This window comes from Corythoichthys intestinalis, chromosome 1 (assembly GCF_030265065.1).
Source record: "Corythoichthys intestinalis isolate RoL2023-P3 chromosome 1, ASM3026506v1, whole genome shotgun sequence".
Lineage (NCBI taxonomy): Eukaryota > Metazoa > Chordata > Actinopteri > Syngnathiformes > Syngnathidae > Corythoichthys > Corythoichthys intestinalis.
In genome coordinates, this window is record NC_080395.1 from 76,751,355 (window position 1) to 76,772,956 (window position 21,602).

Consider the following 21,602-nt stretch of genomic DNA (forward strand, 5'->3'; position numbering starts at 1 on the left):
TTCAGGCTTGTGTGTGTTTTCTGCCATATACACCACCAATGGGCAATGAATTGAAGCATATTATTGCAGATCATTTTTGCATTTCACTTTGCTTCAACAATGACATCCATCCGTTTTTAAAACATTGTTTTTAAGATTTTTTAAAAATGTACATTTTTGTCTTTCTGTAGTGAGGCCAGTTTTAATTGATTTTTTTTTAAGTTATTCATCTATGTCCTTCATTATTTTCCTACATTCCTACAATCAAGGCAATTCCCCTTTACTTTATGTTGAGTCCTTCTGGTGAAATTCGACATTATGTCGTTCATCTTTGTCATGAACAAGTTGCTAGATATCTCTATAACCTTGCTTTGTAATGACTCCAGTCTGTCCTTTGCAGAGCAACCTTCAAGTTTTGCATTTGTTTTTTGGGAATTGTAGAATTAAAAACTGAACTTCAACTAGTCAATGTCGAAAAATGAACAGTCCCAAGACTGTAGAGCGTAAGTTAATAAGTATCTCCACTAGATTTTATGATTTGATACAACAATAGTTACATGATTTTTCAACACAGTCACCCTGCTTTTTAATGTACTTGCTCCATTGTTGCACAAACCTCCTGACAGGCATAAGTTGTGTTGACTGTTCACAGGGCACTTAGATATTACAGTAGTTTGGGTATGTGCATTCAGACGTGCACCATTGAATACTCAGAAAGAGAGAGTAGAGAGGTATGATTGTTCCCTGATTGCATTAGAAGAGCCTAAAGCCTATGCGGTTCCTCACATCTTTGTGAAAGATGATTGTCATCCCCTTTTCTAGCCAGCTGTGGGGTGACTGCACTGTGACTCTAAAGAGGGAAGATGTGTGTGTGTGTGTGTGTGTGTGTGTGTGTGTGTGTGTAGGGGTGCGTGTCTGTGTGTGTGTTGTGTAAAGTGTACATACTATGTACTATGCACTTTGTACGGTATGTGTGTTAGTGTAGTATGTTCAAGCAAAGGTAGGTGAGAATGTGGAGTAGGAGGATGTTATGTCGTTCCAATCCCATGTGCCCAGTTTCAAGCACACACCCACGCCCTAGCTGAAAAAGTGCCTGTGTCACTTTTTGAGAGAGAGAGAGAGAGAGAGAGAGATAGAGAGATAGAGAGAGAGAGAGAGAGAGAGAGAGAGAGAGAGAGAGAGAGAGAGAGAGAGAGAGAGACAAGAGTAGTTTGTGCGGGAGAAACTGGTGAGTGTGATGGCACTTTTGCTGTGGTGCTTGGGCAAACAGGAGAGTTGGGAACAGCTGTTTTGTGGGACTCAAAGGGATTAGCCAATTTGTTGGTACCCTTTGAAACACCCTGACTGAATGAAAATGGCTGAGGTAAGATGAGATCATTTAACTATTTTTCACTCGTTAGAATTCAAGAAGTAGTGAACGAACTACCAATTAAAGAAGTGGCAGATCAACTCACAACTAAAAAAAATGACAATTCAAATAGCTGAAAAGATTTTCTTTTTAAAAATCATGGACTTATCTAAACACACTCCAAAAATCCCCAAAATGCAATATATTAATCTCATTCATTTAGTCAATTTACTTCCATTTAAAAGAATTATATTTTTAATGACAAATGATGCTATTTAAGTGTGGATTATTAAGATATCATGCAATAACACTTATTTTAACATCTTAATATTTCATTTTTTATTCTAATTCTTATTTAAAATTCAAATTTTACCAATCAAAGAAGTGACCGATAAACTGACAACAATGACAAATCAAATAGCTGAATAGATTTTTTTTTTGGTTTGTTTTTTAATTACGGAAGCATGTAAACATTCCAAAAATGAGATTTATTAATCTTAACCATTAAGTCCATGAACTTCCTTTTAAAAGAACTACCTTTTTAATGAAAAATGATGCTATTTAGGTGAAAATTTTTAAGTCATCATACTATCATACTTATAATACCAATATTTCTTAAATTTTGATTTCCTCCACAAAGTTTTGATTGGATTAAAAAATTGAGTCTTTGCATGCATTTACATTGTGTCATATTTGTGTACGATGTCCAAATAGTGTGTTTATAGACCACACAAATGGGCCTTTTAGGCTATGTTTTGGTATTGTGTGTATTTTGGCATGCGCCACTGTGCGTTTTGGAAAGAGCAGGATCCACCCATGTCGTTGTGAATTTGCCAATTGTACTAAATAAGAACACATAAATATTCTCATCCCTGTTAAAAGCTGGCCCACCTGTTGTGGCGCTTAGTCTTGAACCTTAAGCACACTTTCATTGGTGGAATCTATTGAATTGGAAAGCAGAAATATTGTGAATTAATCTTCACATGGTACAATGAAAATTGCTGCCCAAAGCTAGAAGTGTCCAGTGTACCACCATACACGTGTATCAGTAGTGAAATGTATGTACTGAAGTTGGCGTTCAAAAAGAAAAAAAGACATTAATTAAAATGTGCTAAACTTTGGTCATTTACCCCTCTTTTCCTCAAAAATAGTATATTTCTGTTTGTTCACACATTCTACTTATTTGTGACCAATTTATACTTTGAAATTGGTGGGCTCCAGTTTCTGAACATCCAAAGGCCTACCTCATTTGAGGTAACGAAACCAAGTAGAGTGGTACCTCTACATACAAATTTAATTGGTTCCAAGTCGAAATGGTCATATGTCGAGTAGGATTTTCCCATAAATATAGATTATAATTCGATTAATTCCTTCCACAGCCCAAAAACCTACGCTAAATCCTTCATAAATATTGCAGGTACAATTACACACAGCAAAACAAATAAATTATAAATATAAATCAGAATAATAATAATAATGCAACAAATAGGGTTTTAATGTGGTATTTGTGTCTTGCATGCTGTTCCCGTGTGATGGACGAGTGTGAGAGAGGTGCTGAAGAGTGGGAAAATTTTAATTTCTCTTTTTATGTTTGTTGTTGTAGGTTTGTTGTTGTAGGTGTCGGGTACGGCGGACAGTAGCCGTGTTATGTTGCACAAGTTCTGAAATAAATGATTTAAAACCTGATGAAGCTGGCGATTTCCTCGCCAAAGTTACAATAATAATAATAAGAAGAAGAATTACTAATAAATTGGATTTAAAAAAGTGTTTTTAGTTTCACCTTAATTTATAGAAACTGGCCTACGGAGGTTGGAAGGCACGGCGGGTAGAGTATAGGAGGATACATCTGCTTGAGGACCGTCAAAATCGTAGACATATTCCAGCCATATTGTCGAGCCAGTTCACTCACAGGCACACCATGTTCATATTTTACTATCATTTCCTTCTTAATTTCAATGGTAAGCGTCACCTTTTTTCTTTTTTCCACCACCTGCATTAACCTTCTAGGGACCAATGCTGATTTCTCTCACAAGACAATTCACCGTGCGTCCGTCTTGCGGGAAAACAATGAAATTATATTTTGAGCATGTCGCCATATATCGAGACAAATACAAGTTGAATTTTATGACGGATGTCAAAAGGATCGTATGTCGATGCGTCGTATGTTAAGGTACCACTTTACATTTTTTGTTTTTCTTGATTCCATTATTTTTTTTCTCAAACAAATTGGCAGGATTCAGTATTTTTTTTTAATCCTCTATGTGGTCTATAAATTATATGAATGAAGATTTTTTAAAAATTGGCCTAATTAGTTTTGTCTTGCTTTAAAGGGGTTGCATGGCTCTTCAGTTTTGAGCCGGTCAATTCCAGTGATGTAAATACAGAGGTGGATAGAGTAGGCAAAAATTTTACTCAAATGAGAGTAACATTACTCCAAGATAATATTACTGAAGTAAGAGTAAAGTCGTCATCCAAAAAAATGTACTCAAGTGCAAGTAATAATAAGTAGTATAGAAGTATAGTAATGTGTAACATTGTGAGTAACTGCCTCTGCCTTTTGTATTTTTAATTCTATCTTTTTTCTCCATCTATATCAGGGGTCTCCAAACTTTTTGCAAAGGGGGCCAGATTTGGCGTGGTAAAAATGTGGGGGGCTGACCTTGGCTGACGTCCTTTACGTAGAACAACATATTTAAACAAAAATTAGCAAGCCATTCAGTGTGTCACATTTGCTTTATTATTTTTTTTAATGAATAATTTCAACAATCTCGCAACTAGCCTTTTCGGCGTTCTCTTTCGACTCTCGGGCTGTTGCGAAATACTACTGCTGTAAAATTAAACTAGCTTCAAGTTGCTTCAATTTCTCGCTGTGTATCTTCCCTGTAATCTTGTCATACATGTGAGCGTGTCTTGTTTGGTAATATCGCCTCATTGAAATCTTTAAAAACAGCGACTGTCTCTTTGCAAATGTGGCAAGACACAGTTGTTGCGTATTTTAGTGAAGAAATATTCCAATTTCCATCTATCCTTGAAGCGTCGGCCATCACAGTCAACTTTTTTGTTGTTGATTGTCACCATTTTAGAAAATTGGAAGTAGAGGGTCACACGGAGTAATATTGCTTAGCCCTTAAATACCTGCAACATGAAGCAATTATCAGAGAATCCCAAAATTTGAAAAATAAGGTCCTAATGAAATAATTTTTTCAAATTTATGAAAAGAAAAGTCAAAATGAATATGTGTAGTAAGCACTCTAATGTCTATAATCCATGCTAAATCATGTTTTTTTCTCATGGAACCTGCAGATGCATGTGTTGACTTGCATCTATAATTTATTATTATTTTTTTTTCAAAAAGAAATGTCAAAATTCTAAATTAGTCTGAAAATCATGAAATTTTAGGTGTATCAAATGTGATACATTTGGCAAAAAAGGGTTAAAAAACTGCTGCCTTTTAGTGGGTAAATGAGGAGCAGCATTTTGTGTGTAAGCTACTTCATATGCTGGTTGCAGTACTGCTGACCAATTTATTAAGTCTGTGTGCGGGCCAGATGTAATTGATTTTATGACAGAGGCTGGGGGCCGGATGAAATTTGACCACGGGCCGCATTTGGCCCCCGGGCTGGACTTTGGACATGTCTGATTTATATGAACTGTTGTTATTATTATACTGTACTATAACCTATTACTTAACCACATTAAGCTAAAGAAAAAAAAAATCATTAAATTCCGGCAATAGAAAAAAAAATCTGCAGAACTGAAGTGTCTTTAATCCAAAGAGCATAAATGCCCTTTAGTGGAGAAAATAGTTACTTGTTTGAATAGTTCAACAGTTCCTTCATAGTTCCTATTATGACATTAAAAAGGATCATATCTATAGTTTTCCATGGTCAATCTGTGCCAAATAAAAACTGGGAGAGAGGTTAAAATCCGTGCTTTTGAGTCATGTTGAGGGCAGGGCTCTACGTCAAACACTTAACCAGTGCTCTAAAGACGCCACGTGACTGAACAGGCCGGCGTTATCAAAGAATGGCAAGCTTGAGCCTGATTGGTAGAATTGAGTCATGTGATTATTGTTGCGACGTCTCATTGATGAAACTGGTAGATATACTGTTGGCATCCCTGGGAAAAAAGTAAAATCTAATATGTAGAATCAAGAGGAAAAATGTAGCATTGTGTAGCCCAATGCAGCGTAGTAATACCCCTTTCCCACTGAAACTAGTGGGTCAACGCGCGTTTTTCCAAGCCGATGCATCCCACTAACAATTGGCATTTGGCACCCTTCCCATTGACGAAAAAAAGCCGTGTCTTTTTTTTTTTTTTTTCCACCCGTCTAACCCCGTCCCCTCCTCAGCCGTGCGTAAGGTGCGTGACGTCACCACGCTAAGATGCGCTTCGACAAGTGCGACCGAATTCATTCAGTTCGAGGAAGTTAACAATGCAAAGCAACATGGAAGCCTCCTTTCCGTTTGTGTTCTGTTTTCATGCTTTTTACTGCCCGCAAAATGGTCAAAATGCAGCAAAGGATCAACACTGTGCTTGTGCTGACGCAACGTAGGCAACGTAAATTTTGGTTTGAAATTGAAAGGAGTCGTGTACGTCACAGAAGGAGGAGAAGAGCCTTTGTTTAATCTGTTATGGCTATTGCTAACGCTGCTACACCGACTGTGCCGTATGTGGATCCGGGCTAGAGCACATGGTTTTTGTTTATTGTTATGATGCATCACGTACTAGCCTACGTCACCACGTATATTAGGGTGTTGACTGTTGACCCGGGGTTTTGCTTTCCCACTGCATGGCGATCAGAGCCGAGGTGATTTTAACACGGGTTGCTTGGCGGGTTGATTGACACGGGTCGAGGCGGGTCGCTGCACCTTTCCCACTGCCACCAAAAGCCGATTGTTAGCGGGTTGACACGGGTTTTTTGGCCAGTGGGAAAGGGGTATAAGAGTAGCGTTTCCTCTTCACAAATCTACTCAAGTAAAAGTAAAAAGTATGGCTTAGTTAAACTACTCTTAGAAGTAAATTTTCTTCAAAAAGTTACTCAAGTAAATGTAACGGAGTAAATGTAATGCATTACTACCCACTACCCGAATACAGTATTTTGGCTGTCATTTGGACTGCTCAGCTAGTGAATTTGATTCATCCATAAAAATGTTGAGGCAGTTACTTATTTTTTTTTTGTCTATGTGAAGCACTTTTGTCTGAGAAAGGTTCTATACAAATAGTTCAATGACTTACCAATGATATGTGTGCAACGGCACCAGCCTTGTACTGCTTAGTGTCTCCTAAGACCCAGTGCTATATTTCACCATCGCTCCAAAGGAACAGCACAGAAACACTGGTTCAACGCTATCACTGCTATCCAAAGGTTTGCGAGGATTTGTCAGCCATATGTGACAAGATTGTCAAGAGGCTAAAAATCTGATCAGAGGACAGCCATGTGCCAAACTCATTCACTCACTCAAACACATTCGATGTAGCAATGCCCCGCCACCACCAGCAGCCCTAAGACTTTTTACATTTTGCTTTTGTCTTGTATTCACTTCCGCCTGACCTCGACTGTCACTACTTGCACTTAGTTAATTTCTCATTGTAATTTTCAGTTAACATTGAATTACTCAATGCAGTTAAGCTCGTTGAGGATTTCCAAATGTCAGAATTGTGTGTTAACACACTTATTAATAAAATGGAATTAAATCTCAAACAAAGGTGTAATCGCTTAGCCTCTTATATATTGGTATCATAACCCCATACATGTACCACTTGTCCAATTTGGGTCACGGTTTAGGTGGAGCCTTTAGAATTGAAAGTGAGGTACACAATTGTGGACAAAATTCTGACAATCTGTGCAGCCTGTGAGGTGTTGCCACTCGTGTTAGTGGCCAAAATGAGGCGAAATTACAAATAATATTACAGTTGCCTAATGTTGATGTGCTGCAACAAATTTTGTTGTTACTAGAAAACATTAAAGGTATTTTTCACCTTATTATATTATATTTGTGGTATTGTGAGCTCATCACTCATGTACATCCCATACAGACACAAGTTGTATGTCATGCCTCTATTTATTGCAGACAGGGGCGTAACTTACGTGTGCTGTGGTGCGACCACACCCGGGCTCGGGCCTCTTAGCAGCCCGGTGTGTGGCCGTAAAGTGGGCATGGTTGGGCGAGGGGAGGGTCAAACAGAAAGGTAAGATGATGCGCTGAGCTGTCTATAGTGTTTAAGTGGTAAAATATCTCTAGTTGCACCCCCCTTGATCGGTTGTCCACTCAGGGGTCCCGTTTATGCTCATTGCACCCAGGCCCTAATCACATTTGTTCCGCCATAATTGCAGATATTGATCACAATAAAACATTTGGACAACATGATTTCTTGTTTGTTTTATTTATAACAATTGGTGCATGGGCAAAACAGGTCAATGAATCTCAATTTAGAAAATTAGCAAACTGCTGTCATTTAACATTATCTCTCTGATGATCATTGTTAGTATTACACATTGGACAATTGGTCTTAGTTTGCCAGGAGTCCAAAAAATAAATAAATAAATAAATACACAATTAAAAAAATAATCAAAAGTGTCATTAAAATGCTTCTATTTCAATATTTATTTATTTATTTAAATATTTATTCAACATTTATTTATTTATTCAAATTCATATTTATTTATTTCACTTTTTCTTTATTTCAATTAATATTTATTTCAATTGCTATTTATTTTTTCAATTTTATTTATTTTAACATTTATTTATTTATTCCAATATGTGTTTATTTATTTAATTTTTTATTTATTTCAACATGTATTTGTTTATTTCACTTTTTATTCATTTCATTCTTGCACTCTTGTTCCCCGTGTGGCCGTATGTTTGTAAGCCACCTGCTCAGGGTCTAAATTTCCTGTGTCAAAGTGTCCTGCTTAGTCTAACATGTCCGTTATTAAATCCCGAGAAAGCTGATGCAGAACCTCAGCAATCGTTGAAGTTTTGGGAAGGAGCATTATCTTGACCCCAGAGCCATGTAGCTTGACTCGCTCAACTCAAACCTCACCTAGTTCACGCCTGCCCACCGAGTTTGATGAGCTAATTACAGATAAAATTATTTTATGCAGCCACACGGAGAACATGAGTGCAAGAATGAAATAAATAAAAAGTGAAATAAATAAATGTTGAATTAAATAAATACAAATTGGAATAAATAAATGTTGAAATAAATAAAAATGGAAATACGAATTGAAATAAAATTGGAATTAATAAATATTGAAATCGACAAATATTGAAATGACACTTTTAATTATTTATTTAATTGTTTATTTATTCATTTAATTTTTGGACTCCTGGTCCTCCATAGGAGCGCTGGTCAGAGCGCTACTTCATGGCTAGTATGTCCAAGGATGGATGGAAGACGGCAGAATAATGAGGAGGCACATTGCAGTAACTCAAATTCTTTTATCCAATATATCACATTCCCAGACGTACAACAGATGGCGACAATGTCCGCTTTATGGAGATAGTGTTGGTGATAGTGTTAGTGAGTCGACGTCGATGGGTGTGTGTGTGTGTGTGTGTGTGTGTGTGTGTGGTTTTGGTCAGTGTCTCTCTTGGTAATTGGATATTATAAACTGGTTTGAAAAACAGAGAAACGGCTGGTTATTTGGTTTTCGTTTTAAAACGGAAAAATCAAAATTGAAATACAGCTTGATTTTCTTGTTTCTTATCTGGAACGAGCAAGGAAAAGTCCCGAAACAGTTTGATTTTTTCATTTTAAGTTCTTTAACCAAAATAGAATTTAGCACGAGACAAAAATCGAAAAATGGATCTGGCGAGCTGAGGCCGGATCCGGCACGCAGTCGCCTACTATTGGGGATCATACTGTAATGTGTTTATATTCAAGTTAAATTTCTCTATTAAAAGCAATTATAACACACTTTTTTCATGGCAAATATTAATGCTAACATATTAATGCAACGTACAACAATACAACATTGTTTTTTCACGAAATATTTTAATCGGAACAAGCAACTCCACATTAAAGATGACTCATTTTTAAACTGTAAACAACATATTGTATTTAAGGTTCGCGGCACCTAAACACAGAGACACAAAAGCAAACTGGCAGTTGAAACAAGAGTTCATTGAAGATGAGAGGGAGTGGTAGATAGTGATGTAACGAGGTGCGCTGAGTCTTCGAAGTGTTTGTCGAGTAATGAAGAGACTTTTCTGCGAAGCGCGTACCGAGGCTCGCTTCATTTAGGAGAGGTTCCAAAAATGATGACATCCGATGCCTTGCTGCCCAGCTGTACCACGTGATTGCTTTAGATTTGCAGCGCGGTTTGACAGCTCGCTACACTCTATCAACACCTTTGGCTACATTCAAAATGTGGGTGTTTGAAAGAGAGTTGCGATCAGGTAAGCGTTTAGAGAGAGAAGGGTACAGTAGTTGACAGGGGCGGACTGGTAATCTGTGGGTTCTGGAGGATCACAGAACGGCCGGTGCCCTGGACGGCCGGCGGCCGCCATTCATTATACATCACCATTTTTATCCCCCCATCCTCTGATTATCTACATTTCGCATCCAATCCGACAGGTGGCAGCAATGTGCCTGGCTGTTCACCGCCAATCTGATAGAAGAACGAAGAAAGCACAGAGTAGCCTTCAATGGTTCCTTGTGGAAGCAAAATAGCGACGAGCGTTAATGTACAATATGGATGGTGGTGGCAAGAAAAGACAAGAGAAGGGTGGCGCGGAGAAGGTTATGGAGAAAAAAAACAAAGAAACTGTAGAGTGAAGCATTAAAATGTCACAAGTTGACAAATATTTTCACAAGAGAGTGGGAGCGGCAGCCACTCTGATGTGCAGCCGGTGCAGGGAGAGAGAAAGAAGAGGGAGGGGGTAATGATAAGCTGGTGGAAGTTCCCCAGACAAGCGTCGGGCAAGTAAGTTAGCCTGGTACTCCAGACTCACCGCTGTTCCGGTTATTCTTTCAGTGTTTGAAAAATACAGGGAGAAAAGTCTGGCCGTGCCAGGCAACAAGTACGTTGGGATGAAGAGGGTTACTTGCTCGGTATACTGGCAATTGTTATCCACCAGGTAGCTACATTTTAAATGAAATAAATGACAATTAAAGGGTTAGTGCCAGCTAGTCCATGTACCCGTTTGCAATCGTGTCAAGTTACAGTATGCTAGTCCTACTATCACTCTCCTTAGAAAAAATATTTTAGCTGTAAAACAACATATGCACACGCGGCAGAAATATTAATTCAGAAGAAATATAACAAAATATTAATAAAATGAAAGGTTTTACTACTTTAAAGTTTAGGTAGTTAAATTGATATGATATATATATTTTAATTATTTATATATTGCTTTGTTTTCTGGTTAATACTTTCCAATGAAGGTTATGTATACAGGATTTGTCTTGAAATGTTTATTGTATTTTCATTTAAATTTATTATTTGTGTGGCAAGATTAATTCTGGCATAAACAATGAAGTCATTTTATAGACACGGGATAGGTGCTATTATAATCAATTGGATACATAAAACTTGCTTTAAAAAATAAATTCTTTCATTTATTTATTCAGGTTGATCATAGAGCTAGGGCAGAAGATCATGAATCCAACTCCAGTTCAGCCTTGCAGTACTTTGAGCACCCCAAGTCAGACAGTCACAGTCTAGACACATTTTCTTCATTTTTCTGTCAAAGTGCACGAAATCGATGCATTTTACAATGAAATGTAAAAAAAAATTATCCGGGGGGGGGGGGGGGGGGCATGACTCCCAAGAGGCTCTGTGTTTCCCTTTGTACAGCGATTCTTGTGGGCTGGGCTGAGTCAAAGTCCAGGGCTGCTTTTTAGTCCCACTCCGCCCCTGGGTACCATGTATTTTTATGACTGTTGTGGTATTGTTTGTGTGTATGACTGTGGTTTTTGTTTCGTATATTTTTGTTTTTTCTTTTTGTTTCAGGGGGTACTGTCCCTTCATACACTATGGTCACACAGGTTATGACTTTGATCTCATTGTTGAAGATGTATGCCAAATTTAACTTCTGGGAATGAAAAACCGTAAAAAAAATGTTGAACAAAAAATATACCGGTACATACAATTGTGATAATCTGTGTACATAGATGACATAGTCAGACAATATTGAGCAAAACAATTCCTTCCCAACACACACACACACACACACACACACACACACACACACACACACACACACACACACGCACGCACGCACACACACACGCACGCACACACGCACACACACACACACACACACACACACACACACACACACACACACACCCACGCACCCCCCCCCCCACGCACACACACACAAATCAACAAATTACTCATGTGGTTGGGAGACAACTGACTGTGATTATACACTTAGCCAGCCACATAAAAGGGGGCGGAGACCAGAGTCAAATACTACTTGTGACGATGGCTTGGGCACCTTACTTCACGGAAGAGGAATGCGCGATAATCATGCGGAGTTATGAGGAATTAAAATCCACCCTCACCGCGAAATCCAACACCGCTTCAGCGAGTAGAACGCGACTGGTCTGTTGGCAGCGAATTACAGATCGTGTGATATGTGAATGCGTCAATATACCAATTTACTCATGTCCATGTAAAGAAACAAAGCCTGCTGTCAGGACAACAAAATAAGATTTGGTACGTTAACTGTAAGAAATAATTTATCGTGCATCACCACATGAAGAAGGATGATTGTATGTTTAGTCCCATTGACTGTATGAATATGTAGAGTATGTCCTTTGAACATCTTCAGAGTAGATGTTAGATCGGGCCTAAAAAAATCCAGCCCGACCCGGCCCGAGCCGATCAATTAACTTGATTTGCACACCCGAGCCCGAACCCCCCTGCAATTTTATGTTATATTTGTGAGGAAAGAAGGAAATGCGGTAATGCGATGCGTGGTTGCGTTTTGTGTGATCACATTTGTGACGATTCCTGTTGCATAATGATAAAAAAAAATCAAAGCCCGTCTTTTGTAACGAATTCCCACAGTTAAACAAGACTGTAAGATGCATATTCAATAAACATTTATATCTTTTATATTTGTCTGTTCTATCTGGCGGATAGTGGATTTGACATTTATTTTAATCTCTTCGAGTTTCTCAATATTTAAATAGTCTACATATTTCATGATTATTATGCATTTTCACAACGAAATAACGATGGAAAAGTTTATTAAATATATTTCTTTTATGAGAGCAAAGCTCCACATTCGTTTACATGCAGCGAAGCTGACACAGGTTTCTGAATAGCATTTTCAACAATCAATTTCAAGCGTTTCCATACCCCACTCCGAATCGCACGGCATACACTGTTCTTACTCAGATATTCAGCATCACCGATGGAATACATATATTGTCCGCTGGCGAAAGAGCGCAAGGACAGGCACACAATCTTGTGAGTGCCTGACTTCGGCGGGTTACATTAGTGATGTCCGCCTCAATCAGCTGGCACAGGTAACGAATTCCCTCAGCTGAAAATCTATATCTTTCATGGAGAACATCGTCCGGGTATGCCAGCGGATTCTGGTGATCTCCAAAAACTCGTGCCCTCCAAAGAGAGCCCCTCACAATCAGTGCGCCAATGTCGTACGGCTCGTCCAGGTACGCTGTCATTGTCAAGAGGACACATCCGCGGAGGAGTGCTGTTTAAATAGAGCGTGGTTAATGGAATCCTGGGGTTAAGCAAGATCTAACTTACCAGATCTAACCAGGTTTGCCGTGTGGCGTGTGTTGCCATGGCAACATTCCCCGGTTTCAACATATCCACCTTTCGTAGTCCCGTTTAGCTGATAAATTATGCTGCACGTGATGAAGTTACTCTCGAAGTTACCCTGCTAAACCAGAAAACCGGCTTCGTTGTACAGGCCACTGGTCGCAGGCTCACCCATTTGGAGAGACAGCGAGAACCAAAAGTGTTTTTTGCCATGTGGCATTTTTTTTTTGCCATACGGCATTTTTTTACCATGTGGTAAAATGGATTTTGCCATGTGGCATTTTTATTTTCGCCATGTGTTTTTTTTTTTTTTTGGTAGGTGGCAAAATGTATTTTGGTTTGTGGGGGGGTATATGGCTGTTTTTCAGGCCATACAAGTCCATGCCATTGACGGCTCTACACGTCCAAATTTTACTTTCATTTTAAATGGCAGAAAAATGTGTGGTTGTGATTTTTGACCATACACTTTACATTAGATCTTATTGACCTTCAACTGGCACCCAAGTAAGGCTCTGCCATTGACTGCTATGCACGTCCAAATTTTATACTCATTTCAAATGGCAGGAAGGTCTGTTCTTTACCTCATTCTCTGCAGCCTATTTGGCATAATAAATAAAACATCATAAACAATTCTTCATTGACGGCTATGCACGTCCAAATTTTATTTTCATCTTAAATGACAGAAAAACGTGTGGCTGTGATTTTTGACTATACACTTTACATTAGAGCATATTGACGTTCAACTGGCACCCAAGTAACGTTCTGCCATTGACGTCTATGCACGTCCAAATTTTATTTTCATTTTAATTGGCAGAAAAACATGTGTGGCTTTGATTTTTGACCATACACTTTACATTAGAGCTTATCGACATTCAACTGGCACCCAAGTAAGGCTCTGCCATTGACTGCTATGCATGTCCAAATTTTATACTCATTTCAATGGCAGGAGGGTCAGTCTCTGCAGCCTATTTGGCATAATAAATAAAACATTATAAACATGTTTTTAAAGTCGATATGCAGAACATAAAAACAATATGTTGTTAGTTACTATACATCCTGTCCCATGGTTGGTCAGTTTATTTAGACGAAGGAACATTTTATTTTCGCCATTGTAACATTTTACTACCTTAACAAACCTGACATTATCAAGTCTGCATTACTTTTGTATCCTATAAATACCTAACCCATTCTCTTACGCTTATCCAGAGGTTGCGCTAGACTTTTTCGTTGTCTGTCATTTTGACTGACAGGGTCATAAAAATCCGGTCATTTTTACCCGTCACTTAAATTTTTAAAATTATGATAATGACATTGTGGTGACCCTTTGTTTGGCATAATTCACCTTCTGTACTTGTGTGTCCATTTGGCCGAGCACGTTACCGGCTACGACAGTCACGTGACAGAGACACTTAAGAACCGCGCGCGGTCCCCTCACTATCCACTCGCTCTCGCTATATGATTGGCCGAAGAGTCAAAATGCTCTCCCGTGAAATGCCTGTTTAAAAATGTTCCCGTTGTTACTTCTTGCGTTCGCTTATAAGTGCTCATTTAAAAAGGAAAAGCGATGGATGGTACTACACACAGAGCGTATTATTAACAAATATTAAAGTTGTATAATCATATAGCGAGAATAAGGAACGTCACTGACAAGCGCAGGCCCCCGCGAGTGGATAGTGAGGGGAATAGGATAGTGTGCCTACAGCTAACAAGACTCTTAACATTGCATACCGCTTCAACATATTCAATAGTGTTTAGTTTTCATTCATTTTAAATTAATATTCTGTCCGAACAAGCTTAACAGAGAATCCACACCGTGCCATAACACATCAAGCAGATGACTATCTAACTTTTTCTCCGCAGTGACAAAAACAGCTGACTGTGGCCCCAGTATGTAGGTAGCCTACCATATGTAGCATATGGAGCAATGAAATGAACAGTTCACCTGCTGTGGCCTGAACGTCGTCTCACTCTTTCCTCCTGGTGCGCATGGACTTGAATTGCGTGCCCGCTTGTGCAGTCCCTGTTTTTTCACCTCTTTTATCAACACCATCGTCGTTTTGGGGCTTTTTGAAGAAACTTCGGACACTCAGTTGCCTTGACATTTTTCAGAGTAAGGCCAACGACGTCATGCATAAAGAGAGACAATAGCTAATTAATATGCTTACTCGCCACCCTGTGGTCTGGGGTGTGAATTGCAACCGGTCAAAATGACGGATGGACTTCAGTTTTTTCCGTCACCGTTTTAAAAAATCGGTCAACGACGGAAAATATTCGGTTAACGCGACCCCTGGCTTATCCTAACTTTTAAAAGGTAATGTAACGATCGCCCAACATATAAATATCATTGCCTTATCTTTTCATACCTTACCTAAAATTAGTACACTATACGGGCGTTACCCTATGTGTCGTTAAATTAAGGTTGAGAACTTAACACAACGGGATTTCGACTGAAGATTTTCAAACAACTGACCACTCATGTTCTCAGATTTTTAAATTGGGTTATACAACCAATTTCACTTGGTGCCCGTTTATACAGCGGCGCAGTGACCGAACAGCACGAGATGCTAAACTACTGCTTCGGGTTCACCTCACCCGAGGGAGGACGCCCTCCGCCCGCATGCAGCCGCAATTTCACGTAAAAATAATGTAGCATTGATGTCATCCTCCTTAGCTCTTTTTGGCACATACATTATTTTTTATTTCTAGCGGTGAAATTGGAGTGGCAGCCTTACAGTTGTTTGGACGGACAAAATTAGAATGAATACATGGCGTCAGAGTGTTTCAGTATATTGTATGTGTAAAAAGAGAATAACAGAAAAATGAGGACCAAGTGGCACTTCATACAAAGTGTATAAGAACTGCCCCAAACTCCTACAACATCTGTGGAAACTCCTGCGAGTTATCTGGAGAAGGGCAAAGATTGCAAAGCAATGGCGAGTGGCGGAGGGGGTGTCGATCCCGACGGAGGGGATCTCCACCCAGTTAGATCACTTCTGCATCATTTCCCTGCTGAGCGTCGAGGCAAAGGTCTTCTTCAGTGTAATCTCAAGACAGCTGAGCACCTACCTGGTAAAGAATATCTACATTGATACATCAGTCCAGAAGGGTGGTATTCAATGGATGCCAGGCTGTATGGAGCATACCGGTGTGGTGACACAGTTAATCCGAGAGGCCAGGGAGAACAAAGGCAACCTGTCGGTGTTGTGGCTCAGAATGGCGAATGCATTTGGCTCCATTCCTCATAAGTTTGTCCAGTTTTCTCTGGCAAAACATCATGTTCCCAGCAGGTGTAGAGACTTCATCGCTGACTACTACAACAACTTCAGGGTGAGGGTCTCTTCACGAACAACAGCATCTTCATGGCACAAGGTGAGGTCGGCATCATTACAGGGTGGACAATCTCTGTGGCGCTTTTCTCCCTGGCCACGAACATGCTCACCAAGTCTGCTGAGCCAGACTGCAGAGGGCCTCAATCGAGATCCGGGCAACGGCAGCCACCCATCAGGGCATTCATGGATGACCTCACAGTCACAACAGAATCAGTCCCTTGCTGCCGGTGGATCCTGAAGGGTCTAGAGAAGCTGGTGAGGTGGGCCTAGATGAGTTTTAAACCAGCCAAGTCAAGATCTATGGTATTGAAGAAAGTGAAGGTGAAGGACAAGTTCCGGTTTAACATCTCAGGAAAAGTCATCCCCACCATCTCAGAGAAGCCAGTCAAGAGCTTGGGCAAGATTTTTGACTGCTCTCTGAGAGATGCATCATCAATTCAGTCAACTTGCATTGAGTTGGATGGCTGGCTGAAATCTGTGGACAAGTCAGGCCTTCCCAGGAAAGTTCAAAGTTTGGGTCTACCTGCATTGCATTCTCTGCAGGATCCTGCGGCCCCTCCTCATACTACACCATCCCAATTTCGGCAATGGAGACACTGGACAGGAAAGTCAGCAGTCACCTCCGAAGATGGCTTGGGTTACCAAGGAGCCTAAACAGTATAGCTCTGTATGGGCATAACAACAAGCTCCAGCAGCCCTTGAGATCCCTGGAGGTGGAATTCAAGGTGTCAAGAGCCAGAGAAGTGTTGCAGTACTCATGTGACCCAAAAGTGGCCAACGCTGGGATCCAAGTAAAAACTGGCAGAAAGTGGAAAGCAGAGGATGCTGTCCAAGAAGCCGAGGCAAGGTTTAGCAATAGGAACCTAGTTGGTGTGGTCCCACGAGGCTGAGCCGGGCTAGGGTCCTTCCCATCTCCCTGAGTGCACATCAAGGGAAAGGAGAGGAAGCGCCTAGTTCAGGAGGAGGTTAGGGCAGTCGAAGAGGAGTCAAGACCCTGCTTGGCCGTGGCAATGAAACAACAGAGAGCCTGGACAAGATGGGAGAATGCAATGGAGAGGAAAGTGACATGGGCAGAGCTATGGAGAGCTGAGCCTCAGCACAATAGGTTCATCATTCAGGCAGTTTACAATGTGCTACACAGGCCATCGAATCTGCACACTTGGGGCTTAGCCGAAACACCAGCTTGCCCCTTGTGTTCTAAGCGAGAAAGCCTGGAGCATATCCTTAGCAGCTGTACCAAGGCGCTTGGAGATGGAAGGTACTGTTGGAGGCACGACCAAGTCCTTAAGGCCATTGCTGAAGCTATCAGCAGTGGATTGGTGTGGGCAAAACAGGCCCAACCCTCAAAGACAGCCATCACCTTTGTCAAAGCTGGGGAGAAAGCAGCCCCTGCCAGAATAACATCTGCGGGCATTCTGGCTTTGGCAAGAGACTGGCAGCTACTGGTGGACCTCGGTCGACTACTGAAGTTCCCCAGTCACATCACTGTCACCACCCTGGGCCAGACATTGGCCTCGTGTCTGAGTCCACCAAACAAGTGGTATTGCTGGAGTTAACGGTCCCATTGGAAGATCGACTTTAGGAAGCCTTTGAGAGGAAACTTTCCAAGTACATGGGACTTGTTAGAGACTGCCAGCAAGCTGGGTGGAGAGCAAGGTGTCTCCCAGTAGAAGTCGGATGTAGGGGTTTCGCAGCCCATTCACTACCCAAGACTTTCAATATATTAGGCATGGAGGGAGAAAGGAGGAAGAGAGCCATCTGCAATATGACCGATACATCAGAGAGAGCCTTGTGATGGCTGTGGCTCAGGAGAGGAGAGCCATGGTGTCATGGTAGCTCGCCATCTGGACAAAAGCCGGGGTCTGATCAAGCCCGGCTAGGTCAACTGGAGGAGGGTGTATAATGTTGAAAGACCCGAAACAGACAATGATTCCAGGAAGATCACTGAAGATGTGTCCAGATATATCAGTAGATGTATGTACACAGCACACGGTATAAAGCGAATAAAAGAAAATTGAGATGTATAAAGTCTTTAGTTGTTCAACATACAAAACAATCATATACAAACAAAAGCAGCAATAAAATTAAGACTTTCATTGTTGGCGAGGCTCCTGAAATAACCTGGTGGTCCAAACGCAAGCGTAGTGACCATATACCCAAGATTCATTAGTGTAGAAAGACAGCTGACATGGAAAGTTGGACGTGCATAGCCGTCAATGGCAGAGCCTTACTTGGGTGTCAGTTGAATGTCAATACACTCTAATGTAAAGTGTAGGGTCAAAAATCACAGCCACACATGTTTTTCTGCCATTTAAAATGAATGTAAAATTTGGACGTGCATAGCCGTCAATGGCAGAGCCTTACTTGGGTGCCAGTTGAACGTCGATAAGCTCTAATGTAAAGTGTATGGTGAAAAATCACAGCCACACGTTTTTCTGTCAAAAATCACAGCCACACGTTTTTCTGCCAAATAAATGAAAATAAAATTTGGACGTGCATAGACGACAATGACAGAATGTTACTTGGGTGACAGTTGAACGTCGATATGCTGTAATGTAAAGTGAATGGTCAAAAAACACAGCCAAACATGTTTTTCTGCCATTTAAAATGAAAATAAAATTTGGACGTGCGTAGCCGTCAATGGCAGAACGTTACTTGGGTGCCAGTTGAACGTTGATATGCTCTAATGTAAAGTGTATGGTAAAAAATCACAGCCACACGTTTTTCTGCCATTTAAAATGAAAATAAAATTTGGACACAAATAGACGTCAATGGCATTAACTTGTATTGCCTGCAAAACAGCCATATACCCCAAAAAATGTCATAACCCCCCACAAACCAAAATACATTTTGCCACATACAAAAAAAAAATACCACATGGCGAAAAAAAAAAAAGCCACATGGCAAAATCCATTTTGCCACATGGCAAATAAAAATGCCACATGGCAAAAAAAAAATTGCCACATGGCAAAAAAAAAATTGCCACATGGCAAAAAAAATTGTCACATGGCAAAAAAATTGTCACATGGCAAAAAAAATTGCCACATGGCAAAAAAAATTGTCACATGGCAAAAAAATTGTCACATGGCAAAAAAAAAATGCCACGTGGCAAAATATGCCACATGGCAAAAACATTTTTGCCACATGATAAAAACCACTTTTGGTTTTCGGCCCTGCTGCCCATTTGTGCAATCAAGGCAGTGACACAAATACACAAACACAAGGAGGAGGGGCTCAGTTTCAATAACAGTATTCGAACATTTACAAACCATTTACAGCAACACAGAGTAAATGCTCTCTCCCTCCATACGTTGTTATGCAACAAATTTTTAATTGCTCAACTTGCAGACATGGCAGATCACTTTAATACACTGGCCATCATATTGACTAGATGATAAACTGTAAACAATGACTGTGGAAAAGATAAGAGGAGCAGGAATGTCACGTCTTGATCGTCCACTTCCATTGTTTACAATTCTGTCATGCCGCACTAAAAATGGCAATAGCATTCACTTCCTTCGTATTCAACTGTTGTACGGAGACACTCGTCTATATTACGTGGTGGGTAATATTAACCGGCTAGCTTAAGAGGGCAAATTAGCCAACATGCCGTATAGTCTAACTAATTACATGTTTAAGGCCATTATCTGTCCTAGTGTAGACGTAGCCTAAAGTACCCGCTAGTGATGGGAATTTGCTTTTAATGCCTGCCCTGATTTTGCCCAATTGTATTGAAGGAAATTGACCCCTCTGATTTGGAACTCTTGTAGTATTTTTTCATATGACATAAATATGTTATCTTTAAACAAGTGCTGTAACTGGTTTATTCTTTTTTCCTACGATGTGCTAAAAGAAATAGGAGTTTTATTAACTCCAAAGTCTGGATTGTGCCCGATTGGTGAACATTTACATGGCGCTTATTGTGAATGCGTAATGTCCATATCTTTCCACCAAGCTTTCAAGGTACATGATGCCATAGGATTCTTGAAGCAGCTATGTCGCTTGAGTTTGGAACTAATAAAAGGGAGGGTTGCCAGTTGTATTTAATTGCAGTCTGTTTGCTCTAATTCTAGCCGTGATTGTTGTTCAGTGTTAAGAACCACTTAATGAAGTATTTAATTTGATTTGCTATATAATAGTGTGGGAAGTTGGGAGCATCTAAGCCCCCTTCTAAAGCCTAAATTATGCTTCAGCGTTGCAGTGACAAAGTAGCGATGGCATAGACCCCACGTCGTCAACGACCATTCGAAGTTCTGTTTCAAGCAAACGTGTTGCTCTGTAATTCACCGCCAAACCACTAGAGGGGTGTTGCCTTGTGTTTGTTCGGTTTTGGGGGACTCGTGTCAAATTCAGTTTTTTTTTTCCGGTTAGACAACAATGGCAACGAAGATGGAACGCTTAAATGTGGATATTCAGCTTATCTTCATTGAACAACAAATGTTGATCATAAAAATATTGAGGTGCAGGCAACGCTCCACGGTTGTGGAGGTGGTCTGTGCGACTGTTGATACCGCACAGAGACTGGCAGTCACATTACACATTACAACCAGCCAGAGGGAAGCCATAGCACATTAAAAAGAAAAAAAAAAAGAAAAAAAAAATTAATGACCGTTGCTTCAGCACGAGATGTTAACCACTCTACAGGGTAGCACACATCACTCTGAATTTAAGATGTATTACAAGAGAAACAATGTAAAAGGTTTGGCACTCTTCTGTATTGTGCATAAAACCACACTTATGAGAGGGGATGATGTTTTTTTTCTAAAACTAGGTGGTGTGTACACAGAATTTCTTTTTTTGGATGGAGGGGGCAAAACACTGATTTTTAAAGCCTTGCTCCATTTGTACTAGGCTTAAATTGAGAACCTTGTGTGAGACCTTGTTTAACTAGAGAAAAATTGGTGTTTTATCCACTATATAAGAGATGCACAAATTTAGCATAAGATTATATTTATTTTATTTTTGAATCAACTAAACTACGACCACTGCTACTGTACTACTACTAATCTTGATTGCACCATCCTTTTTTAAGATGACCAGTTTTTATGTTGTAAAATTGGACTAGGACACCTTCCCCCCCCCATGATATTTACAGTGGTACCTCTACTTATGAAATTAATTGGTTCTGGATGTAGTTTTGTAAAGTGAAAATTCCGCAAGTAGAGACACGTTTTCCATGTATATGCCCTAATCCGTT

The 21,602-nt window shown here is 40.1% G+C and overlaps 1 pseudogene; it reads left to right on the plus strand.

Moving 5' to 3' along the window:
- The first annotated feature begins 5,838 nt into the window (after positions 1-5,838).
- LOC130912572 (uncharacterized) lies at positions 5,839-18,308 on the plus strand (annotated as a pseudogene).
- The last annotated feature ends 3,294 nt before the right edge of the window (positions 18,309-21,602 follow it).